Source organism: Bufo bufo, unplaced genomic scaffold (assembly GCF_905171765.1).
Source record: "Bufo bufo unplaced genomic scaffold, aBufBuf1.1, whole genome shotgun sequence".
Lineage (NCBI taxonomy): Eukaryota > Metazoa > Chordata > Amphibia > Anura > Bufonidae > Bufo > Bufo bufo.
The window spans coordinates 1-6,499 of NW_024400261.1; the positions used below are offsets into that span (position 1 = coordinate 1).

Sequence of the window (6,499 nt, forward strand, 5' to 3'; positions counted from 1 at the left end):
TTTACCTCCTTTTCTTCTCACTAATAGAGCTTTCATTTGGTGGTATTTCATTGCTGCTGACATTTTTACTTTTTTTGTTATTAATCGAAATTTAACGATTTTTTTTGCAAAAAAATGACATTTTTCACTTTCAGTTGTAAAATTTTGCAAAAAAAACGACATCCATATAGAAATTTTGCTCTAAATTTATAGTTCTACATGTCTTTGATAAAAAAAAAATGTTTGGGTAAAAAAAAAATGGTTTGGGTAAAAGTTATAGCGTTTACAAACTATGGTACAAAAATGTGAATTTCCGCTTTTTGAAGCAGCTCTGACTTTCTGAGCACCTGTCATGTTTCCTGAGGTTCTACAATGCCCAGACAGTACAAACACCCCACAAATGACCCCATTTCGGAAAGTACACACCCTAAGGTATTTGCTGATGGGCATAGTGAGTTCATAGAACTTTTTATTTTTTGTCACAAGTTAGCGGAAAATTATGATTTATTTATTTATTTATTTTTTTCTTACAAAGTCTCATATTCCACTAACTTGTGACAAAAAATAAAAAGTTCCATGAACTCACTATGCCCATCAGCGAATACCTTGGGGTCTCTTCTTTCCAAAATGGGGTCACTTGTGGGGTAGTTATACTGCCCTGGCATTCTAGGGGCCCAAATGTGTGGTAAGGAGTTTGAAATCAAATTCTGTAAAAAATTACCTGTGAAATCCGAAAGGTGCTCTTTGGAATATGGGCCCCTTTGCCCACCTAGGCTGCAAAAAAGTGTCACACATCTGGTATCTCCGTACTCATGAGAAGGTGGGGAATGTGTTTTGGGGTGTCATTTTATATATACCCATGCTGGGTGAGAGAAATATCTTGGCAAAAGACAACTTTTCCCATTTTTTTATACAAAGTTGTCATTTGACCAAGATATTTATCTCACCCAGCATGGGTATATGTAAAAAGACACCCCAAAACACATTCCTCAACTTCTCCTGAGTACGGGGATACCAGATGTGTGACACTTTTTTGCAGCCTAGGTGGGCAAAGGGGCCCATATTCCAAAGAGCACCTTTCGGGCCCCTAGAATACCAGGGCAGTATAACTACCCCACAAGTGACCCCATTTTGGAAAGAAGACACCCCAAGGTATTCCGTGAGGGGCATGGCGAGTTCCTAGAATTTTTTATTTTTTGTCACAAGTTAGTGGAAAATGATGATTTTTTTTTTTTTTTTCATACAAAGTCTCATATTCCACAAACTTGTGACAAAAAATAAAAACTTCCATGAACTCACTATGCCCATCAGCGAATACCTTGGGGTCTCTTCTTTCCAAAATGGGGTCACTTGTGGGGTAGTTATACTGCCCTGGCATTCTAGGGGCCCAAATGTGTGGTAAGGAGAGAATATGAGACTTTGTATGAAAAAAAAAAAAAAAAAAAAATAAGCATTTTCCACTAACTTGTGACAAAAAATAAAAAATTCTAGGAACTCGCCATGCCCCTCACGGAATACCTTGGGGTGTCTTCTTTCCAAAATGGGGTCACTTGTGGGGTAGTTATACTGCCCTGGCATTTTCCAGGGGCCCTAATGTGTGGTAAGTAGGTAAATGACCTGTGAAATCCTAAAGGTGCTCTTTGGAATATGGGCCCCTTTGCCCACCTAGACTGCAAAAAAGTGTCACACATGTGGTATCGCCGTATTCAGGAGAAGTTGGGGAATGTGTTTTGGGGTGTCATTTTACATATACCCATGCTGGGTGAGAGAAATATCTTGGCAAAAGACAACTTTTCCCATTTTTTTATACAAAGTTGGCATTTGACCAAGATATTTCTCTCACCCAGCATGGGTATATGTAAAATGACACCCCAAAACACATTCCCCAACTTCTCCTGAGTACGGCGATACCAGATGTGTGACACTTTTTTGCAGCCTAGATGCGCAAAGGTGCCCAAATTCCTTTTAGGAGGGCATTTTTAGACATTTGGATACCAGACTTCTTCTCACGCTTTGGGGCCCCTAGAATGCCAGGGCAGTATAAATACCCCACATGTGACCCCATTTTGGAAAGAAGACACCCCAAGGTATTCAATGAGGGGCATGGCGAGTTCATAGAAATTTTTTTTTTTTGGCACAAGTTAGCGGAAATTGATATTTTTAATTTTTTTCTCACAAAGTCTCCCGTTCCGCTAACTTGGGACAAAAATTTCAATCTTTCATGGACTCAATATGCCCCTCACGGAATACCTGGGGGTGTCTTCTTTCCGAAATGGGGTCACATGTGGGGTATTTATACTGCCCTGGCATTCTAGGGGCCCTAAAGCGTGAGAAGAAGTCTGGAATATAAATGTCTAAAAAATTTTACGCATTTGGATTCCGTGAGGGGTATGGTGAGTTCATGTGAGATTTTATTTTTTGACACAAGTTAGTGGAATATGAGACTTTGTAAGAAAAAAAAAAAAAAATTCCGCTAACTTGGGCCAAAAAAATATCTGAATGGAGCCTTACAGAGGGTGATCAATGACAGGGGGTTGATCAATGACAGGGGGTGTGATCAATGACAGGGGGTGTGATCAATGACAGGGGGTGTGATCAATGACAGGGGGTGTGATCAATGACAGGGGGGTGATCAGGGAGTCTATATGGGGTGATAACCACAGTCATTGATCACGCCCGTGTAAGGCTTCATTCAGACGTCCGGATGCGTTTTGCGGATCCGATCCATCTATCAGTGGATCCGTAAAAATCATGCGGACGTCTGAATGGAGCTTTACAGGGGGGTAATCAATGACAGGGGGGTGATCAGGGAGTCTATATGGGGTGATAACCACAGTCATTGATCATGCCCCTGTAAGGCTTCATTCAGACGTCCGGATGCGTTTTGCGGATCGGATCCATCTATCAGTGCATCCGTAAAAATCATGCGGACATCTGAATGGAGCTTTACAGGGGGGTGATCAGGGAGTCTATATGGGGTGATCACCACAGTCATTGATCACGCCCCTGTAAGGCTTCATTCAGACGTCCGGATGCGTTTTGCGGATCGGATCCATCTATCAGTGCATCCGTAAAAATCATGCGGACATCTGAATGGAGCTTTACAGGGGGGTGATCAGGGAGTCTATATGGGGTGATCACCACAGTCATTGATCATGCCCCTGTAAGGCTTCATTCAGACGTCCGGATGCGTTTTGCGGATCGGATCCATCTATCAGTGCATCCGTAAAAATCATGCGGACATCTGAATGGAGCTTTACAGGGGGGTGATCAGGGAGTCTATATGGGGTGATAACCACAGTCATTGATCATGCCCCTGTAAGGCTTCATTCAGACGTCCGGATGCGTTTTGCGGATCGGATCCATCTATCAGTGCATCCGTAAAAATCATGCGGACATCTGAATGGAGCTTTACAGGGGGGTGATCAGGGAGTCTATATGGGGTGATCACCACAGTCATTGATCACGCCCCTGTAAGGCTTCATTCAGACGTCCGGATGCGTTTTGCGGATCGGATCCATCTATCAGTGCATCCGTAAAAATCATGCGGACATCTGAATGGAGCTTTACAGGGGGGTGATCAGGGAGTCTATATGGGGTGATCACCACAGTCATTGATCATGCCCCTGTAAGGCTTCATTCAGACGTCCGGATGCGTTTTGCGGATCGGATCCATCTATCAGTGCATCCGTAAAAATCATGCGGACATCTGAATGGAGCTTTACAGGGGGGTGATCAGGGAGTCTATATGGGGTGATCACCACAGTCATTGATCACTCCCCTGTAAGGCTTCATTCAGACGTCCAGATGCGTTTTGCGGATCCGATCCATCTATCAGTGGATCCGTAAAAATCATGCGGACGTCTGAATGGAGCTTTACAGGGGGTTGATCAATGACAGGGGGGTGATCAATGACAGGGGGGTGATCAGGGAGTCTATATGGGGTGATCACCACAGTCATTGATCACGCCCCTGTAAGGCTTCATTCAGACGTCCGGATGCGTTTTGCGGATCCGATCCATCTATCAGTGGATCCGTAAAAATCATGCGGACATCTGAATGGAGCTTTACAGGGGGGTAATCAATGACAGGGGGGTGATCAATGACAGGGGGGTGATCAGGGAGTCTATATGGGGTGATCAGGGGTGATCAGGGGCTAATAAGGGGTTAATAAGTGACGGGGGGGGGGGGGGTGTAGTGTAGTGGTGTTTGGTGCTACTTTACTGAGCTGCCTGTGTCCTCTGGTGGTCGATCCAAACAAAGGGGACCACCAGAGGACCAGGTAGCAGGTATATTAGACGCTGTTATCAAAACAGCGTCTAATATACCTGTTAGGGGTTAAAAAAAACACATCTCCAGCCTGCCAGCGAACGATCGCCGCTGGCAGGCTGGAGATCAACTCTCTTACCTTCCGTTCCTGTGAGCGCGCGCGCCTGTGTGCGCGCGTTCACAGGAAATCTCGGCCATCGCGAGATGACGCATATATGCGTGACTCTGCGCAGGGCTGCCACCTCCGGAACGCGATCCTGCGTTAGGCGGTCCGGAGGTGGTTAAAGGGGTTTTCTCATCTGATATATTGGTGGCATAACGCTAGGCTATGCCACCAATGTCAGACAGGTGCGGGTCTAGGAGGTGTGACCCACATCTATCTCTAGAACGGAGCTCCAAAAGTGAACAGGAGTGGACCATGTATGTGCGGCCGGCCTGCTTATAATTTATATGGTAGCGCCAAATATAGCAGAACACTGGCTTGGCTATTTATGGCACTGCGAGACAAGTGAATGAAGCGGTGGCCGCGCTTGTGCTGTGCTCTCTCCATTAATTTCTATGGGACTCCCTAAGATAGCCGAGCGCGACACTTGGCTATTTTTTAGCGGGCCCATACAAATTAATGAAGGACGGTTGCGCATGCGCAGAGTGTTCTCCTTCACTTTGTGAGCTCCGTTCTAGAGTGATGTGCCACCAATGTCTCAGGTAAGATAATCCCTTTAAAACTGAAGTACATATTTTAGATGGGGCAGCGCTCATCATACTCTGTAAATACAGCATTCTGCCTTAGAAGCAGCTGACTGGCATTGTGCTGTTAGTCTACAATTTAATCCACATTGAATGTCAACTGCCTAGTGCAGTGATGGTGAACCTTTTACAGACCGAGTGCCCAAACTGCAACTCAAAGCCCACTTATTTATCGCAAAGTGCCAACACGGTAATTTACCCTGAACACTACAGTCCAATATAGTATATCTTCCATGTACTTTATCATTTGGCTATAATAGCCTCCCTACATTCAGTGTGCTGCCTGTGCTGTTCATAGTGCGCCCTGTGCTGGTTAATGGCAGGAACAGTCTAAGACAGATTGGCACACCATAGACTTTTTCCAGGATGTGGGTGCCCACAGAGAGGGCTATGAGTGCCGCCTCTGGCACCCGTGCCATAGGTTCGCCACCACTGGCCTAGTGGATGTCTAAAAAGTTGGAGGTTTAAAGGGGTTGTCCTAGGATTTAAACACGATAGGTGACAAGTGTCTGATCATTGGGGGGGTGCACTGCTGCTTCATTCAGCTCTATAAGGCTGCTGGAGATAGCCAAGTGCTGCACTTACTTCTCTATGTCAGTCCCACAGACTCTGAATGGAGCGGTAGCTTGCATACTCGACCTCTGCTCCATTTATAAAGGAAATATGGGAATCCTCTTCTAATGATCGGTGGGAGTCACAGATTGGACCTTCACAGACTAGACACTTATGGCCTATTCTGTGGACTGGTGAAAAGCTTAAGCCTTGGGCAGCCCCTTTAAAGGGAATACTGATCGGAGGTCAGTGTCAGCAGTATTACTCATGATTGATCAATGTGACAGATTCCTTTTATCACAATCTTTTATGAAACCAGAAACCACTTTCAGCCACTAATAACAAGATGTAATGGAGCGTACAGTATATTCCTCCGCTGCCGGGGGAGGTCAGTAGAAAGCTCCATTACATCAGTCTATAGATGATTTGTAGAAACCTCAGCTTCATCTACCTGATGATCCAGTGGGATATTTGGTTTCTCCTCTGGACAGTCCTGGGAATACAGAGGACTGGGACATCTCTTTGGTGGATTTCTCTGACTGGATCCATCTATAGGAAATACACACAGTGACTGAATACATTGTCTATATGTGATGATCAGATGATGGAGGAATCTGACCCTCAAAACTGTTCTCTCCTCTACAGTCATAGAAGGTCTCCTCTTACCCGGTGATGTGAGGGACTGGTGATTCTCCATCATGACGTCCATGTACAGATCCTTGTGTTCTTCTAAATACTCCCACTCCTCCATGGAGAAATAGACAGTGACATCCTGACACCTTATAGGAACCTGACAACACAAGGACACAGTCATTACCAGACCCCTCCCTTGGCGTTATTGTATAATGTCCCAGCATTCCCAGCAGCGCTCACCTCTCCACTCAGCAGCTCAGTGATCCTGGTGGTAAGTTCTAGGATCTTCTGCTCATGTATCAGGGAATGAGGTGGAGGC

General features: G+C 45.3%; 1 long non-coding RNA gene across 1 annotated transcript; it reads right to left on the reverse strand.

Moving 5' to 3' along the window:
- Nucleotides 1-6,038: 6,038 nt before the first annotated feature.
- LOC120983824 lies at nt 6,039-6,469 on the reverse strand. Its single transcript, XR_005775218.1, has 3 exons — nt 6,421-6,469; nt 6,214-6,337; nt 6,039-6,096 (listed from the first exon to the last, which is right to left on the reverse strand). It is a non-coding gene; the product is annotated as an uncharacterized LOC120983824 (long non-coding RNA).
- Nucleotides 6,470-6,499: the final 30 nt, after the last annotated feature.